Source organism: Nerophis ophidion, linkage group LG06 (genome assembly GCF_033978795.1).
Source record: "Nerophis ophidion isolate RoL-2023_Sa linkage group LG06, RoL_Noph_v1.0, whole genome shotgun sequence".
Taxonomy (NCBI): Eukaryota; Metazoa; Chordata; class Actinopteri; order Syngnathiformes; family Syngnathidae; genus Nerophis; species Nerophis ophidion.
In genome coordinates this window covers 50,631,657-50,651,656 of record NC_084616.1, presented here as the reverse complement: position 1 = coordinate 50,651,656, position 20,000 = coordinate 50,631,657, and the positions used below count along the sequence as shown (strand labels likewise).

At 37.5% G+C, this 20,000-nt stretch overlaps 1 protein-coding gene and 1 long non-coding RNA gene across 2 annotated transcripts in view; one reads left to right on the top strand and one right to left on the bottom strand.

The window, feature by feature from the left end:
• LOC133554889 (zinc finger protein 704-like) overlaps positions 1-20,000 on the top strand; it is a 108,825-nt gene that overhangs the window by 27,263 nt on the left and 61,562 nt on the right. The window lies entirely within an intron of this gene.
• Positions 18,225-18,956, bottom strand: LOC133553959 (uncharacterized). Its single transcript, XR_009807027.1, has 3 exons — positions 18,691-18,956; positions 18,566-18,615; positions 18,225-18,492 (listed from the first exon to the last, which is right to left on the bottom strand). It is a non-coding gene; the product is annotated as an uncharacterized LOC133553959 (long non-coding RNA).

Below are 20,000 nucleotides of genomic sequence, written 5' to 3'. Positions count from 1 at the left end.
TTAAACATGTTCTGGGCACACCTGTGTTAAAATGTATTAATCACTTATTCTTCTGTTGTTTGATACTTCACATTAGTTTTGGATGATACCACAAATTTGGGTATCAATTTGATACCAAGTAGTTACAGGATCATACTGTGGTCATATTCAAAGTCCTCATGTGTCCAGGGACATATTTCCTAGGAATTTTGAAAAAAAAAAAAAAGATGTTGTGATGCCAAAAAATATCAACGGTAATCATAGTAGTATCGACTAGATACGTGCCTGTACTTGATATCATTACAGTGAATGTCAGGTGTAGATCCACTAATGTTTACATTTTGATGCCGGTGAGCTACGGTGTGTAGTGAAGCATGTTTAGCTCTTCCTCGTCCTCCAGGGAGGATACATGTAAGAAACTTACTTTATTCGTCACAATGGAGACCAGGATTAAGAATTTAGAAGAAGCTAAAACACTGCCGACAGCGGATGGATTTCAGCTGCTAGGTAACTAGCCATGTCTTAAAGCACCTCTTCCTGAAGGCGTTTCAATGTTACAACTTCACCTTTATCGTTAGTTTTTAAGCCAAAATGCGTCCGTTCTCTCTTTTCTGTCCACACAATGTGTCTGCTTGTAAGTAAACTGTGATTGAGTGCTACCGAACATGCTCGTCTGCTTGTAAACCAGCAATGACTCAACGTGATGACGACGCAGGAACGGGGGAGTGCGGGACTGGTACATTTCAGAAGCAGTATAGTACCGAAAATGATTCATTAGTATCGCGGTACTGTACTAACACTAGTCTAGGGGGCGGCATGGCGCAGTGGTAGAGTGGCCGTGCGCAACCCGAGGGTCCCTGGTTCAATCCCCACCTAGTACCAACCTCCTCACGTCCGTTGTGTCCTGAGCAAGACACTTTACCCTTGCTCCTGATGTGTGCTGGTTAGTGCCTTGCATGGCAGCTCCCTCCATCAGTGTGTGAATGGGTAAATGGGGAAGTAGTGTCAAAGCGCTTTGAGTACCTTGAAGGTAGAAAAGCACTATACAAGTACAACCCAACCCTTTATACGTATATGAACAAAAGTGTTATGTGCCATTCATCTGTGATCATTTTGTTCTGCCTGCATGGAACAAAATGTGCGCAACAGCAGGTGAATGTGTTTCATGACAAATTACTTTAAAAGTCTCCACTTGCATAGTTTTTTTTAACACTGGTGTGGAAGAAATGTGCACTTATGTTAGTACCTGCTGGATGTAGTCTCTAATTTATGCTGCAGTTGCTACATGTACTGTAATATTGTACATGGTAATTGTTATGTATTGTATATATTATATAAAAATATAATATAATATATCAGTATATATCATATACTGTATATCCATCCATCCATTTTCTACCGCTTGTCCCTATTGGGGTCGCGGGGGGTGGTGCTGCAACCTATCTCAGCTGCATTCGGGACAATTCGCCACCCCATCGCAGGGCCAACACAGATAGACAACATTCACACTCACATTCACACACTAGGGCCAATTGTAGTGTTGCCAATCAACCTATTCCCAGGTGCGTGTCTTTGGAGGTGGGAGGAAGCCGGAGTACCCGGAGGGAACCCACGCAGTCACGGGGAGAACATGCAAGCTCCACACAGAAAGATTCCAAGCCCGGGATTGAACTCAGGAGTACTCATGACCTTTGTATTGTGAGGCACATACACTAACCCCTGGGGCACCGTGCTGCCTACTTTCTATTCTATTATATTGTATTCTATTCTATTTACTTTAACAACAGCTTTAATAAATATATACTGTATATTAGGGGTGTGGGAAAAAAATGATTCAAATTCGGAACGTGATTCTCACGTTGTGCGATTCAAAATTGATTCTCATTTAAAAAAAAATCTATACATATTTTCTTTTAATCAAGTGCAAGTTTGTCAGAGACATTTTAAAACAAGCTGTTAGTGCACTTTTGTGCATGATGTCTCTAAGATGACATATCAAAACACTAAATTAAAGTGTACTTTTTGTACAGAACGCTACTACAATAGTTTCAAACAAAGTGCACTTTTGTGCAGGATGTCACAAGATATTTCAATAACTGTCACATAAAAATGAGCTGCTTTTCAAATAGTATATGTTCTACAGTGTTGATCTAGAAATAATTACGTCTGCATTTTGTGGGTGTGTCACCGAACGGATATGTTAACATGCACAGTTTAAAGCACTCTTCATTCTCTAGCGGGTGACTTTTCAAATGATGCTACAAATTAGCAATGCTGCTACTTTTTGTAGCAACGCTTCTGTCGCGTAAATGTTGAACATATTCCCGCTTGAAGCCAAACCACCGCCAGACGATGCACCCCGTGCTATTTTTCTTGGGAATTAATTCTTCCTCCATTTGATACCAGATTGCACCTTCACTCTTTCATATTACCACTCGCAACACACCGTTAGCATCACAGCTAATGTTACCCATGTCGCTACCCCTCTGCTCGGAGGGGCGTGTGACGTTGCACGCGTGACGTGTGTAAGAAGGTGTGCTTGTTTTAAGTCTCTGTGAGAAGGAGAGACAAGAAAGAGGGAGAAACGCATGTAGTGTAATGCCCACAGCTAAAAGCAACTGCGTGAGAACGTATACTCGAATATTACGATCTAGTCATTTTTTATATCGCACAGAGACAAACCCGCGATATATATCGATATATCGCCCAGCTCTATCTCCAACACAAATGCACAATTCCTGCTTCTCCTTTGCTTTATGTTGCGCAATGCACATGTATATGATTGGAACTAAACAGTCAAAATTTTGCAGTAAAACAAAGAAAAAACAAGATTACTGTTCTATCTCTAATATGTAGACATGAAAAAAACAACAACACAATTTTGACAAAAAATGGACTATAGTTTTGACTATAGCACATGAGATATTGAAACTGTCTTACTAGCTGATCTTGCGGCGCCCATTGCTAATGTTCACTTAACAGTGAAAAGGAAAGGCCTGGCTATTTGCAATTTTTTTTACAATTCTGTGCATTGATTCGGAACACCAATTCCAGCACGCAAATGAGATTTGACTGTTTTACTACCACCTATATTGTCAGCCTGGTGTCTGCGAGTATCCACCCGCTCTGACTTTGTTGCTCACCATAAGGCAGAGCTGTCAATACTCATCAGAAAGGGATCCAACAACATGATAAAGACACGGAGAGCACTTTTTTGTGAACAAAACCGGCTCTGACAAAATGTAGTGGCGAGGGGACAGTTTGTTGTGTATTTAAAAGCTTTTCTTTCTTATCTGTCCTTGCCCAAGTACGCTGTTACCACATCGTGGTGAATAGAAAGTAATGAGTCGGCAAAAAAATGACTACAAAACAAGAAATTGCATTGGGAAGTGAGGTTGGATGGAATTGGACCTCTCAGGTTTTAAAATAATTGCTGTCCAGCCTCTTAATTCATCCTAGGAGAATCACCATAAGGGTTTCAAACCAGGCTGTCAGGCGAGAGCTCGACATATCTCAGGCCCCCGTCCCTCTTCTTTTAACTACTCCAGCACCAGCTCTCTTGTCCCAAAGGAGATATTACAGCCTGTTGCTAAAGGTCAGAGTCAGAGAAACAGCTACCCACCCCCACTCGTGTCTGGGATGTCTAAGGCCTTTTTAAGCCTCTCACATATAACAGTTGCAGCCTTTTTTATATTTCTCAATAAATGTATTATACTGTACGGTATATTTTGTTATAAATATACAAGTACTGTCATATTGTGATATATTTATTTGTAAATATAGTTTATACAGTGGGTTTGTGTTTTCCACGTGGCCTTTCTGTCGTCTACCCAGACCACAAGAGGTTAAATCTCTTGCACTGACACAAGCAGGGGTGAAAGGTCATCCTTAATGAATAGGGTCATGCAAAAGAGGCGGGCCAAAAAAGGACGCAAGCAGGCATCTGGCATGTCCGGCAGTTTAGCCTCAGAATCTAGGTTATGTGTTGCCTCAACGAACCTTAACCGCTAAAGTATAATAGTAGTAGACGCAATAATTTTTCATCATCTAAAGGAGGATGATTTATTTTATCTGTGTGTTCACACTGTATTTTGGCTGATTTTTAGAGCTATTTTATTATTCTGTTCTATTGAGGAACTTTTGCTAACAAGCAGTTACAGTGCAGAGACTAGGCATGGCCTGGTTATGGGATTTAAGGTGTACCATGTTATGAAAAAGTGACTGTTTCAAAACCATCATAATTTTCCTTCATACCATCCTTACTGTAGCGTAAAACATTGTAGAATCCATACAAGGGATGAGTACCATTCACATTTGAATGGATATGGTACCAAATCCCAGTACCTGGGAATCGATAGCTATACCAATTTTCAATACATTTGTGTGTGTTAATAAATATTTATTGTCTTCAATAATACAATCACATTTTTATTGTAAAATTTAAAAATTAGCTGATTATTATAACTTCTGTTCAGTTGTTATATCTTGTTTTATCACAAACTTTCTGACTAAATTTCGTTCTTGGCCTTGAAAACTGCAACATTTCCTAGACAAAGGGAGTTTGTCTGAGTCTGCTCTCAGTCCTGCTTGAATGATTGCCAAATGTTAATGTTAAGGATGTAACAATATGAACATTTCATACCACGGTTATTCTGACCAAAATTAACACAGTTGTTATTGGGCCCACAGTTGTTGGGGCGGTATAGCTCGGTTGGTAGAGCGGCCGTGCCAGCAACTTGAGGGTTGCCGGTTCGATCCCCGCTTCTGTCATCCTAGTCACTTCCGTTGTGTCTTTGGGCAAGACACTTTACCCACCTGCTCTCAGTGGCACCCACACTGGTTTAAATGTAACTTAGATATTGGGTTTCACTATGTAAAGCGCTTTGAGTCACTAGAGAAAAAGCGCTACATAAAATATAATTCACTTCACTAATTCACTTATAGTTGCAGTATTTTTTAAAGTGCTCAAAAACTACTTATGCACACTAATATTCTCAGATTTTTCTCAAACAACTAAGATAAATTGACACACTGTTAGAAAAAAAAATATTTTGCATGTTTTATGTTTCTTATGCTTCACTGATATTTGCACTGTGGCCCTGCGATGAGGTGGCGACTTGTCCAGGGTGTACCCCGCCTACCCCCCGAATGCAGCTGAGATAGGTGCCAGCGACCCCCCCTTGAACCCAAACGGGACAAACGGTAGAAAATTGATGGATGGGTTTGCACTGTATCACTTTAAGATATATTTAAACGAAAAGTGCGTCACCCAAAAATATATATTATTATTTATGATTTGTTGTGGGGTTCTACTCTTTGGTTGTCCTACTCTTTTCAGCGATCCTTGAATGCCCCTTAAAACCACTTCAGTCTCGTATTTCTCGGTTCGGTCATTTTTGCCATAACAGCACAGTTTGTAGGTTCAATGTGCAAAATTGAAGAGCATACCAGTAGTTGTTGAAACAACAGTGTTTATACAAGTTTAGATTCAGGTATATCGTTTCTGAATGGGGAAAATGTTAATTTCTCTTGTTTTCATGTTATCATTTAAGATAGCGAGCTAGCGCCATTAAGTCGGTGAGTTTTTTTTAAGTGCAGTGCATCATTACAGTTAATCGCTACATCCTTAGTTACAGCCAGCTGAGTCTGCAATTGTATATGACGTCACGTGCAACCGAAGGACAGTAAAGTGGCACTGTTAAGATTATTTTTAAGTGAATAGGTTTGGATTTCTGTTCCAAGTGGTGGTTGCTTCCTTTTTCGATGCCCATGTCAATCGTTTTCAACTTTGAGCCTTTGTGGTATTAAATTCTTCTTCTTTCTTTCTTTGGTTGAGTCCATAACACGGTAAATTGCTGAGTGAATGATTTGTGTGAGTTTTAATTCAAACAATTTCATTGGTCCACCATAACTTTAGTTGATCTTATGTGAAAAGGTAAAATTAATTGGAGGATGTGAAGCCTGCGAACCCAGAAAAATTCATAAATTAGCCACAGCATTTTATAAAGCGCAAGGTTCACAGTGTGGTGAAAAAAGTTGCGGGTTATATCCTGGAAATTATGATATATATTAGGGCTGGGTGATATGGCTTTTTATTAATATCTCGATATTTTTAGGCCATGTCACGATACGCGATATATATCTCGATATTTTTCCTTAGCCTTGAATTAACGCTTGATGCATATAATGACACCAGAATGAGGATTCTATGTGTCTACATTTAAACATTCTTTTCATACTGCATTAATATATGCTCATTTTAAACTTTCATGCAGAGAGGGAAATCACAACTAAGTCAATTTACCAAAACTGTATTTATGAAACAGTTATTAAGCAGTGGCACAGACATTAATGTCATTTCCAAAACAGAAAGTGCAATATTGTCAGAGACATTTTAAAACAAGCTATAAGTGCTCTTTTTTTAATTATGTCACTAAGATGACATATCAAAACAACACTAAATTAAAGAGTAGTAATAGTTTTATGCATGATGTCACACAAGATATTTCAATAACTGACAAATAAAAATTAGCTGCATAAAAGGTTCCTGCGGACGTTTTCTCCTTCAGTTGTTGACTTCTTTTTTCATACGGTGTTGATCTGCAAATAGTTTCTTTGGCATTTTGTTAGTGTGGCAGTGGCCGGAGATGTTGATGCAGAGTTTCAGGCACTCCTCATTCTCTAGCGGGGGACTTTTCAAATGATGCTACATTAGCAGTGATGCTACTTTTTGTAGCAACGATTTTGCCGCATAAATGTTGAACATATTCCTGCTTAAAGCCAAACCACCACGCTGGATCCCGTGCTGTTTTTCTTGGTAATTAATTCTTCCTCCATTTGTTACCAGATTCACACCTTCTTTCTCTCCTATTACCACTCGCACCTCACCGTTAGCGTCACAGCTAATGTTACCATGTTGCTACCTGTCTGCTCCGCGGGAGCGTGTGACGTTACACGCAAGACATTATGTGACGTGTGTAAGAAGGTGCGCTGCTTGGTTTACGTCTCTGTGAGAGGGAGGGACAAGAAAGAGTGGGAAACGCATGCAGTGTAATGCCTGCAGCTAAAAACAACTGCGTGAGAATGTATACTCGAATATAACGATATAGTCATTTTCTATTGACTATATCGCACAGAGACAAACCCGCGACATATCGAGTGTACCGATATATCGCCCAGCCCTAATATCCATCCATCCATTTTCTACCGCTTGTTCCCTTTGGGGTCGCTGGGGACGCTGGTGCCTCTCTCAGCTACAATCGGGCGAAAGGCGGTGTACACCCTGGACAATTCGCCACCTCATCGCAGGGCCAACACAGATAGACAGACAATATTCACACTCACATTCACACACTAGGGCCAATTTAGTGTTGCCAATCAACCTATCCCCAGGTGCATGTTTTTGGAAGTGGGAGGAAGCCGGAGTACCCGGAGGGAACCCACGCAGCCCTAATATATATTGTTTAAAAGTGTTACTTTATTTTGTTCTTTTCAATAGACATTTCAAAATAACACCTTTCAGAGTTGTAATTATAGAACCTTTCAGTGATACTGTAAAATGTATGCATAAGGTTATCACACCCTCATAATCTCATACCAACCCATAGATTAACATTGTTTATATGCCACTGTGCATTGTGGAGGAGGGATCAATTTAGTATGTTTGGTAAAGAGTAGGAGGCAAAGAAGAATGTTTTCTGCAAACAGAAAACAACACAGGCAGAATTAAAACAAAATGTGCATCGATTATTATGTCTTCACAGTGTGAGTTGTTGTTCATGAGCCGCGGTGGTAGGATAAAAAAATAGATCCAGAGGGAAGGAAACTTGCTTACCCACATTTATGTAAGGAACTTTCCACCTCTGCACCATCGTTTCAACTTCCACATACCAACCAGAATTTGTTCTTTGGCCTTTTTTTCACTCTGACCACTATCCTCAGCAACGCATCCCTAAGCACTCAGTATGTCCTTAACTCTTACATAAATGGACATTGTACATTCCTCTAGTGTGAAAAACCCCCCAAAACAAAACATGGAAACATATTTTCTAATCTAATCATAATTTCTGGGGTAGTATTGAACATCATTTTAAGACCTGCGAGGTATCAATACTTTTTTTTCGTGCTCTGTTTTTATTCGTGCACATTCTTCCCCCTTCAGATGTGTTTTGTCTGTCCCTTTCATCTCCTTTCCCATTTATTTTAGCTTCTAGCCTCTTGTTTCTTTGTTTGGGGCTCGACTGGTTAAATCCAACTCAAATCCAGAGGAGATGAAGCTCCCAGACCAACATGGATTCTCATTCTGACAGGAAAGATTATTCAGTGCTCCCTGGAAAACGTCACCTTGTATCTCTTAGTCATGCGTCTCCCTTTTCCATCATATTTTCTTTTTATCTGAAATACCCGCAATTGTAACTCGGTAACACAAGACAGCATGTGCCTTGATTCTTGAGAGACAGCAGATGTTCCTCCTGACTGATGACTTGCCATTTACTCAAAGGGTAGAAGCAGGCCTATGTGATGTGTGATGTAATAAATGTGACACATTCCAGCTCTTGGTTTGAAAACTTTTCTGCAAAGTGAAAAAGCGAGAAGTGATCTCCCGGGAAGAGCTAGACGAAGTGGCTGGGGATAGGGAAGTCTGGGCTTCCCTGCTTAGGCTGCTGCCCCCGCGATCCGACCTCGGATAAGCGGAAGTAGATGGATGGATGGATGGATTTTCAGTGTATAAATGTTTGCGTGTGCAATTGAAACTATAAGGTTATTACCAATCTCTGAGGTTGTTTAATTGACTGCCGCTTGACTTCCCTGTCTTTCTGCGTTGAACCCCTGATATTGTTTTTGTATTGACACGATTAAAGGTGTCTCGTCACAGTAACATTTTTCAAAGCCAAAAAAATAAAAACACCACTGTCTAGTAGGGGTGTGGGAAAAAATCGATTTGAATTTGAATCGCGATTCTCACAGTGTACGATTCAGAATCGATTCTCATTTTTTAAAAATCATTGGTTTTTTTTCATTCCAACAAAACAATACACAGCAATACCATAACAATACAATCCAATTCCAAAACCAAACCTGACCCCGCAACACTCAGAACTGCAATAAACAGAGCAATTGAGGAGACACAAACACGACACAGAACAAACCAAAAGTAGTGAAACAAAAATTAATATTATCAACAACAGTATCAATATTAGTTATAATTTCAGCATAGCAGTGATTAAAAATCCCTCATTGACATTATCATTAGACATTTATGAAAATGTTTTAAAAAGAACAATAGTGTCGCAGTGGCTTACACTCGCATCGCATCTCATAAGCTTGACAACACACTGTGTCCAATGTTTTCACAAAGATCAAATAAGTCATATTTTTGGTTCGTTTAATAGTTTTAACAAATTTACATTATTGCAATCAGTTGTCCTTTACAATTATGAAAGCTTTTTTTAAAAAATGTACTACTCTGCTAGCATGTTAGCAGACTGGGGCAGATCCTGCTGAAATCCTATGTACTGTATTGAATGAATACAGAATCGTTTTGAATCGGAAAAATATCGTTTTTGAATCGAGATTCGCGTTGAATCGAAAAAATCGATATAATCGAACCGCGACCCCAAGAATCGATATTGAATCTAATCATGGGACACACAAAGATTTGCAGCCCTACTGGCTAGCTTGACAGAACACATTTGATTGACGAATGTTTATTTTTTGTTTATGAATAACATTTTTTTACCTGCCCAAATAAACTTATTGGTGTTTACGGCTGTCACTCACCCTGTCTCATCAGCACTTAGGTGCGGGTAGCGCCTACTCAAATACAAAAGCAGTTCAAGAGAAGCAACAAACAATTGGCAGTCATGTCGTTGTTATGATGGAATGTACATTCAATTGCCGCTGGCGAACATATTGTGTAAAATACATTGGAAAGCTGGCGCCCTCTAGACATTGATTGATTATTAGTAGATTGCACAGTACATGTTCATGTTCCTTACAATTGACTACTAAATGTTAACACCCGAATACATTTTTCAACTTATTTAAGTTGGGGTCCACGTTATTCAATTCATGGTAAAATTCAGTGTAAATGCTGCAAAGAACCTCTTTAAGTCATTGGGTATTGACCAGGCCTGTACAGTGGGACACATTTAGTCGCATTTGCAACTAAAAATAGATTGTGCGACTACAAAAAATAATTCAGTCTCACTTGTGCGAATCCTGATTTCAACCCTTTCATTCTCATTTTGTTCCTAAAGTATATGTTTATAATGTGGATCAGAGAGAGTAAGATTTGAGGAAAAGAAACATTGTTGTCAGCAGACCATGCTAGCGCTACATTAACTTATTGTGCATCTGCTCAGCGCAGAGAAGATCACTCTCTCGCAACACCGATCTCATTTCAACGACTAAATATACTGACTTTATAAACACACGTTTCCACTGCTAAATGTTGTGCTCATTCATGTCGATGTTTTAATGTTTAGGGTAAGTGCTGTAATGAAATAGGTAATTATACTTTGTTGGCGTTGTAGCAGCATGCTACGGGGCCAATGACTTTGAAAGGGAGTGGGACTTCCAAGAAATGGTTGGAATGTGACTTGTATTGTGAGGGTTAAAGGTTGTTAGAGAGTTGCCGGGAAAATAAGAGACACTGAGTTTAAACTTGTTGGAGTGGAACTCTGCATTTTTGTGAAATAAATAAAGACATATTGGGAATTTTTCCGTGCCTTCATTCTTTAGAATTTTACAAAACTTTGAATGGTGGTCGCTGTCGTCTGCTCATACTGTACTGTACTGTACATGCTGCTTCTGATGGGATTGTAAGCAGGGAAAGGAGAACGCATAAATGCCACTGAAGAAAAAAGATAAACTCTATTGCTGGTTAGCAGACTATTGCAGTCATATTTTTTGCTTCCACTACTAATGATCAGCATAGCGATAGTACCTCAACATCGCCTGTACAAATGTAAGTTACATCATTAACTTTCCCTAGCTGTGGCTCATAATCACAATGTCTGCATATTTTGGATGACAATTTCATGTATTGCAACATTAGTGCTACTCCAAACAAAGCAGGCACATCGATTGCTGTGAAGAATGGTTTGTTTGTATTAAAATCCGCATTTCTGATGATAGGCCATAAGGTGAACCAGGAAAAAGTGGCTAGAAAGTGATTTTCGTTCCCACGTCTGGGCACTACTCTTTTTTTTGCATTTTTGCATAGACAATGCCATTGTGGACATTAGGTTAAAAGTTCTCCGCAAAATCTCCTGGCAGTTTTTTTTTAGAGCCATAAATGTATAAAAATAGGAACTACAAAAAAACAAAAATCTTATGCAGCTGTTTTTTCTTGTAAATGTATTTACATTCATTCTGGAAACATAAATTCTCTAACAAATTTACATTAACACATATATCTAACCTTTGAGACAAGTATTTTAGCATCGGTATGCTTCAATTTGAATTTAAACCATGAAACATACAAAACAAATGAAAAAAACGCTTCAAAGTAAGTGAATAGAAACCTGTACAATTGAACATAAACATGGTATATTTTGCTTAACAATAATGTTTTATACGTTAAAAATTTCAGTAGACACTGTGTTATAAGAGGAAGTGAAAAAAATAAAATAAAATAAAGAACACTTTGGCCAAAAATGGCTGACAACAATCAAAATATTGAATAATGCCGAAAAATGGAAATACAACAAAGATTGCATTACAGTTTAGAATCTGTACACAATATGGAATAAAACAATATTTACATGAACAAAACTATGTGTTGATGTCACAGCAGGTCTAGGGTATTTTTTTCTATTTTTTTGTTATTTTGTTTTAACTAAGCACATTGTTAAAGCCATATCTCAAGAATTCTTTGATAGATTTTCCTCAAATTTGGCACAAACTCAAACTATGATTTTTATATTTTTTTAAGGTCAAGTGCACTGTAACCTCACATTCTGTTTTTAAAGTATTTAACTCAAGTAACTAAAATAAAATAAATAATAAAATACTCTGAGGGATTTTTCTCAAATTTGACAAACACAAAATGTTTTATTTGAGAACTGATAAGTGTGACTTTGCGTATTCTGAACGAGGGAGACATTGTTCATCTCTTAGCTATCACTATCATCAGAGCCATCTTCCCAAGTGCTTGTATATTTTGTTTCCATGGAAATATTGACACAATTTAGGCAGCGACACAAATCAGTACAGGACAGTCTTGCAGACATACAGGAACATCTTCCTGTTTCAAATTTTTTCTGCTTGCAGCTGCAGTGGACTACCTTTAACACACTATCAGGGGCAGGATTTGTAGTCATCCATGTAACTATTAACCATCCATCCTCAATGTACCATCCATTTACATTGGGTGAAGGAGCTGTAAAAAAAAAGAATATTTTATATAAGGAATTTATAAAAAATAGAACTTTAGTAAATGAAAATAAATATAAAAAATATAAAAATAAACTAATCAATATAATCAGAATGTGTAAAAAAGATTATTATATAAATAAACTGGAATATAACAAGAATAATATAAGAGGTGTATGGAAAATATTAAATGGTATTATTAGAAATAAAAATGATGATAATCAATACCCACCATACTTTATGGAAAATAACAATATGATTAAGGATAAGGAGGTGATAGTAAATACATTTAATGAGTATTTTATAAATATTGGACCGAAACTAGCAGAAGAGATAAAGGTAGAAGGGACAAAAATAGATGCAGCAGATTATATCAACCCAAACCCTAAAACAATGTTCTTAAAACCAGTAGTAGAAAGAGAAATCAGGGACATAGTCAAAAGTTTTAAGAACAAAACAAGCAAAGATGTGGATGATATAGACATGCAAACTTTAAAGTGTGTGATAGATGGAATTAGTGGTCCATTAGCGTATCTATTTAACCTTTCATTTGAAATGGGAGTATTTCCTCAACTAATGAAAATTGCAAAAGTTGTTCCTATTCACAAAGCGGGAGACGGACACTTATTCACAAACTACAGACCAATCTCAATACTACCACAGTTCTCCAAAATATTAGAAAAAATATTTATAAATAGATTCGATGGCTTTGTAGAAAAAAATGAATTATTAACAGATAGGCAATATGGTTTCAGGAATAATCGATCAACAGCACAAGCATTAACAGATTTAATTGAGGAAATAACTGATAGTATTGATAAAAATAAATATACAATAGGAGTATTCTTAGATCTTAAGAAGGCTTTTGATACAGTAGACCATAGTATTCTTTTTAGAAAAATGGAAAAATATGGTTTTAGGGGTATTGTTCTGGAATGGATAAAAAGTTATTTATCTGATAGAAAGCAGTTTGTACAGATATCACAAAACAAATCATGCTGGTTAAATATTAAATGTGGGGTACCACAGGGGTCAGTTTTAGGGCCCAAGATGTTCATCATGTATATAAATGATATTTGTAAAGTAACTGAAAACCTTAAATATGTGTTATTTGCGGATGACACCAATGTACTCTGTTCTGATGTGGACTTGCAGCAGCTCCTGAGGACCGTCACCATGGAGATGTATAAACTAAAAAAATGGTTTGATGCTAATAAATTATCATTGAACCTAAATAAAACTAACTTTATGTTATTTGGAAATAAGAGAAATGATATAGATGTAAAATTGTATATAGACAATGTTAGTATAGAAAGAGTAAACAAAATCAAATTTTTGGGTGTGATCTTGGACCAAAGGATCTGCTGGAAGTCACACATTACATACATCAAAGGGAAGTTGGCCAGAAGTATTGCTGTCCTGGGTAAAACAAGGCACATTCTTAATCAAAAAACATTACACACTCTTTATTGTACACTTGTTTTACCATATTTGAGTTACTGTCTAGAAGTTTGGGGAAATACATATAAGACGAACATCCAACCACTATTCATAATGCAAAAAAGGGCCATCAGACTGATACATAACACAGGACCCCGAGAACACACTAATGGATTATTTATAAAAACATTTGATTTAAAACTACCAGATCTCATCCAACTCAAGACTGCCCAAATGATTTATAAAGCAAGTAAAGATTTACTTCCAACAGGGTTACAGAGAAGATTTTTACAAAGAGAAGGGAATTATAATTTAAGAGGAGAACTACTTTTTAAGATCCAATATTGTAGAACAACGCAGAAACGAATGAGTATAACAATAGCAGGGGTTAAAATATGGAACTGTTTAAAGGATGAAATAAAACACAGCACCAACATAAACCAGTTTAAAAAGCTTTTTAAATCATTTATCATTAGTAAATATAAGAAAGAAGACATACCTTTGAGATAATCTATTTTTTGCGAGTGAGCTGTTCTGCAGTTTGTTTCTAGAAAGTCAATGGGCTCTCATAGTGATGTTTAGAAAGTATTTGACTTGGAAGTGTTTAGTATAATTTGGTGAGTGTTTGTTGCTCCCCTGCTAAAGACCTATCTGCTTGACGCTGAAGCGCTGACTAGATCCGCTCTGAATAAGCACTGCTAATTGGCTTGTTACCGCTACGGTTGTAACCAGTCAGATGGTTGTGTGGGAGGGACAATGCAGGCTGCTGTGTAGGAGACAGGCAGAACGGAGCGGAGCACCTTGTTAAGACTTTAGCATAGGCGGCTACTTCATATGTTCGTGTGGAACTCGTTTGGTACTCCTCCTCACCGAACCGGAACCCCCATACCGAAACGGTTCAATACAAATACACGTACCGTTACACCCCTAGGGCCCAGACATGGGAACGAGATGAAACGAAAAACGGGTTCACTTTACAGCCTATGATATTTTTTGTCCTAGTTGTTTTCATTTGAATTCTACCAATTTATTTTGGTGGTGTTATGCTGTTACCAAATGCTGTTTTATTGGAATTGTATATGTCATGCTCCTGTGACAGTATTGTTTTAAGTTAATTTTCAAATCAATACATCTGTTTTTATAACCACATATCATACCACAAGTAAATTAATTCAATACAACATTTTTAGAAAAACAAGAATTTTGGAACAAAAATATAATACATTTTTAAAAGAGCGCAGCTGTTTGCAACTTTCTCTTACATTTTATAAACAAAAATGATAAAAACACCACCAGCTGTCTTATGTTACCAATAGTAGTTACGTCATGACGTGCTAAAAGCCGTAAGTGGTCAGGATATAATGCTTAAAATCATTTGGAAAGTTAGCGCTCCCTAGGCGTAGCGGTTAAAAACAGCCCTTTTTAGTGGGACCCACTGAATATTTCCAGGAACAAATAAAATTAAAGCTGCAAGCAGCGTTGGTCGGGTCCGCCGTTGGCCGCCGCCGGCGTGTCCCGAGTCCCGATCTTAGTCAAACCAACATAGAGGTTTTTATTCCATGTCTATACGACATTTCTAACAGAAGTTACATGCAGTTTTGTCCGGGTTTTTTTCCTAGGGGGCGCTAAGCGCAATTTAGACTTTTGGGGTTTGGATATGTAGGTCCTGGGGACTCACAACATTGAAAACCTATTAACATCAATGGCATGTGTGTAAGCATTGGGATTTGTAATGGGATGCCAGTCATATTATGTGACTAATAAGTGTAGCTTAGTACATGTGTGTACGGCATGACCTATATATAACCCGACTATAAAAAACTGTGTAACAGTGATGTATAATTGAGGGTTGCAGTAGAGCTTATGATTGTACTGTGCTTATATGTATGGGTGTACATGTGTGTTACTGTGTACGTTGTTTGAGTATTAATAATACAACTGTTATTTAGGACACTTTTGCTCCTAATTTTTTTCTGTGCTAGTAGATTTTTTTGTTCTACTAAATCTTTTCATTTAGTAGCACCGGTGGTCCTAGTGAAAAAGCTGAGCTTTCGTCCTACTAGCAGTGCCTGCAACTGTTAAAGAAAGGATTAACAATTTTTTTTCCTGACCTGAGCTCCTAGAATTGTCAGGTTTAAAAATGTAACTATTTAGAACACAAGTGTATTTGTGTACCAATTGTAGCTAAGAAGTCATAATATGACCCCTTTAATGTGTGTTCAAATTAGTTTTTGTTGTTATGGTGATCCTTACAGGCAAATAATAAGACTGACATTTTGATAGGCTGCTTTTACTATTTAAATATAAACTTTATGCTATGCAGTGAATTATTTTTAATTGCTAGGATGCATGTCAGTGGTTCTACTCACTGAAATCTATCCACAAAGAAGATGACAATATTATTTATCTAAAGATTTTATTGTTGTCTACTTATAACGAAACCCACACATTATTTTCACTGTTTCAATTCCATTCTGAGTAAAAGTAAATGTTAGTGTTAAAGTACGGCTGTGTGACAGGTTTCTATCCACTGTGATCTGCTCAGCCCTCATTTTACGGATTAAAACTGTTGTATTTAAGAACATTCTGAATATTTAGAAATTAAATCTCAAGTTAGTGTTGTGTGCAGTCCAACTAAGATGTTTTGCATATGCATCTAATAGGGACGGCGTGGCGCAGCGGGAGAGTGGCCGTGCGCAACCCGAGGGTCCCTGGTTCAATCCCCACCTAGTACCAACCTCGTCACGTCCATTGTGTCCTGAGCAAGACACTTCACCCTTGCTCCTGATGGGTGCTGGTTAGCGCCTTGCATGGCAGCTCCCTCCATCAGTTTGTGAATGTGTGTGAATGGGTGAATGTGGAAGTAGTGTCAAAGCGCTTTGAGTACCTTGAAGGTAGAAAAGCGCTATACAAGTACAACCCATTTATCATTTATCATTATAAGTAGGGCACAATGGGAAAAGATAATCAGCCAAGAAACTCAACATATCGTTGTCATTGTCTGACTTCCCATATTCCCCCTTCAAACATTTAGTTTCATTGTGTGTGCGAGTCATCATTCAACACAGACTTGCTAAGAACACTCCTTTTCTCGCCCCTCGGCCCAGTACATCAAAATTTGCTATGTAATGCTGACTCAGGTTTGACTCATATATTTATGTCATGATCCACGCACAATGGTGCAATTTTTGTTCGGCCCTTCTCAGTTTTTATATTTTACCGCAAACGATGAAATTATCCATTTTAATAGACAATGCACATCTGCCATGACCCTCCCCCGCCAAATTCTTATTGGTCGACGTGTGTGTGACGATTCCTGACATGTGTGTGACAATTGCTGACATTTTCTTCTCTCTTCTGCGAATGACATAAATATTATTTCATATTGTGTAATCTGCAGTATATGATTTCCCTTTCGGTGCCATTTTTGTTCAGCTCTTCTCAGTTTTTATAAGTTACGGCCAACAATGAAATGATCCATTTGAATAGCTACGGCAGTAGCATATAGCATATAGCAGTTAGCATTCCATGACCCACAATGCACTTCTGCCATGACCCTCCCCTGCCAAATTCTTATTGGTCGACGTGTGTGTGACGATTGCTGACATGTTCTTCATCTCTTCCGCGAATTAGATAAATAATATTATTTGATATTTTACGGTATTGTGTTAATAATTTCCCACAGAAGTCGCTCCGTAGTATATGTCGCACCCCGAGTCAAACTATGAAAAAAACTGCGACTTATAGTCCGAAAAATACGGTAGTTTTTTTTTCAGGCCCAGCCAACGATAAAGCGCCAGACAAAAATACTTTCATCAAGTTTTCGTTTGATACTGTCAAAGATCACGGCATTGTTGTGAATACTTTTAAACCGAAAATACCGCAGTATCTAAAATACCATTACAGCCCTACTATCTAGGCAACTGGGAGAAAGTAAGCACCACGCCACTGCACAAAGCAATGAATGTGCAATACACAGAGTGCTGTTGACAGCCTAAATAAGTAAAGCGCCACTTGTCGTTCTTCCAAGGACTTTTCACAAAGTGGTAAATTTTCCCTCTACACGAGCCACTTCCACCCACTCTTGGCTTTAATCCAAAAGATGCAAATATTCATTTTGCTGTCTTTTTTTTAGTGTACAGTTAACGGTAGTTTGTCCAAATCCCAAAGTTTTCTGAAGATATTTTCTAGAAATAAGATCATAAAAAGTGTTGTGTGCATATTATAAAATTGTTTCGAATGATAGACAATTATTATAAAGCATCTTTTAAAATGTTGATAAGAATAACGCAAAACAGTAAGATTGCACTTAAAACCAGAGGCCATTTTCCACCAAAACTTCAGGAACTTAAGGTTTCTGTAGAAGTGTGTGGTTTGTGTTTCCACCGCATTGCACAGTTCAGGGTAATTTATACAAATTAGGCTGACAACATATGGAGAAGTGGTTTAAGATATTTCTACACTGAGACCATGTAAATAAACAGACAATATTAGGTCAGAGTTATTTTACTAAAAAGTAATTAAATAAAATACAAATCAATAATATTCAAACAATATGATATGAAAAAAATTGAGTGTACCTAATTGTTCATAAAAAGTCCAGCTTTTGTCCACAATGTGCGGCAGTCAGGAAGTTGTCCTCTCAGTACATGATGAATTCATGAAGGTCAGGCAATTCCTTTTGATCCATTTCACCTGTAAATAACAAAACATAAATAATAAATGTTGGTGTTTATCCTACACTGACAACATGAGAATATCGACTTACCGTTAGCGTTATGGCAATAGCATTCTGTTCAGTCAGGTTGAGGCTACTAACTACACAAATGAAGTGTTGCTGACTACTTTTACAACATGTAATAAAGTAAATAATTACTATTTGATGTCATTTACCTTCATTCCACTCATGTACTGCTTCCTTTTTTTTCTTTCACTTTTCTCCAACAAAGTAGTATGCGGCTGAGGTCATTGTTTCGACTCCTCTGTAAATATGTTTAAAAGAGTCTGTCCTCTTATTATAGCTTTGTTTATCAAAATTAAGTTTGTGAAAAATAAGAAACAATGAAATTCATATAGTTTCAAGACTGCGGCTGAGGAAAAACACTGCAAGTTAGTTTCACTGATCAGCGTTCTTCTGCAAAAAGATGCCCCATTAAAACTCTAAGTCATCTAGCATTCTGTAAATGGAGGTCCTGTGTTCGAAAAATAAGTTTTAGGAACGCCCCCAACTATGTTCAACCAATCAGCATTTAACAACACAGCCAGCCCCAAATAAGGTTTGCAAGAACTTCCCGAAAGTACCACTTAGCTGGCAGGAACTCCAAAAAGTTTCAGAAGAGCAAAATCTAACAGGGAATTTTTTGGTGGAAACACAGGGGAACTATATTTACCCAGGTAAATGGGACAATTCCTGTAAAAGTTCCTGCGGTGGAAAAGGGCCTAATCAGGATTCATGCAAAAGGCATTTGTAATTCGGAGAAATAAACATTGTTCTTGTCCCCTTCCTTCTATTTGGGAAATGGCTATTTATAGTGCATTTTTATGTAATGACAGCTGTTTTTGACAGTGATTTCACCTTAGGGTTCTATCATGGGGCAATAGATGTATGTATCACTTGGACCGCAGGTGCAAGTACTTATCTTGTATCACATATTGGGTTTAGTGAATCTCTTTCATTTTTGGAATATTTAAAGTCGGTTCTGTTTTAGCCTTGGAACCCTAACAGTCTCATGTACAAACACCATTGCCCAGCTTGTGAAAAGACTTGCCACTGGTGCCCCACTTAGGTGTTTATTATGTCCTTAAGCGCAGTGGTTCTCAAAAGGGGATACTTGAAGGTATGCCAAGGGGTATGTGAGATTTTTTTAAAATATTTAAAAAATAGCAACAATTCAAAAATCAATTATAAATATATTTATTGAATAATACTTCAACAAAATATGAATGTAAGCTCATAAACTGTGAAAAGTAATGCAACAATCCAATATTCAGTATTGACGGCTAGATTTTTTGTGGACATGTTCCATAAATATTGATGTTAAAGATTTCTTTTTTTGTGAAGAAATGTTTAGAATTAAGGTCGTGAATCCAGATGGATCTCTATTACAATCCCCAAAGAGGGCACTTTAAGTTGATGATTATTTCTATGTGTAGAAATCTTTATTTATAATTGAATCAATTGTTTATTTTTCAAATTTTTTTTT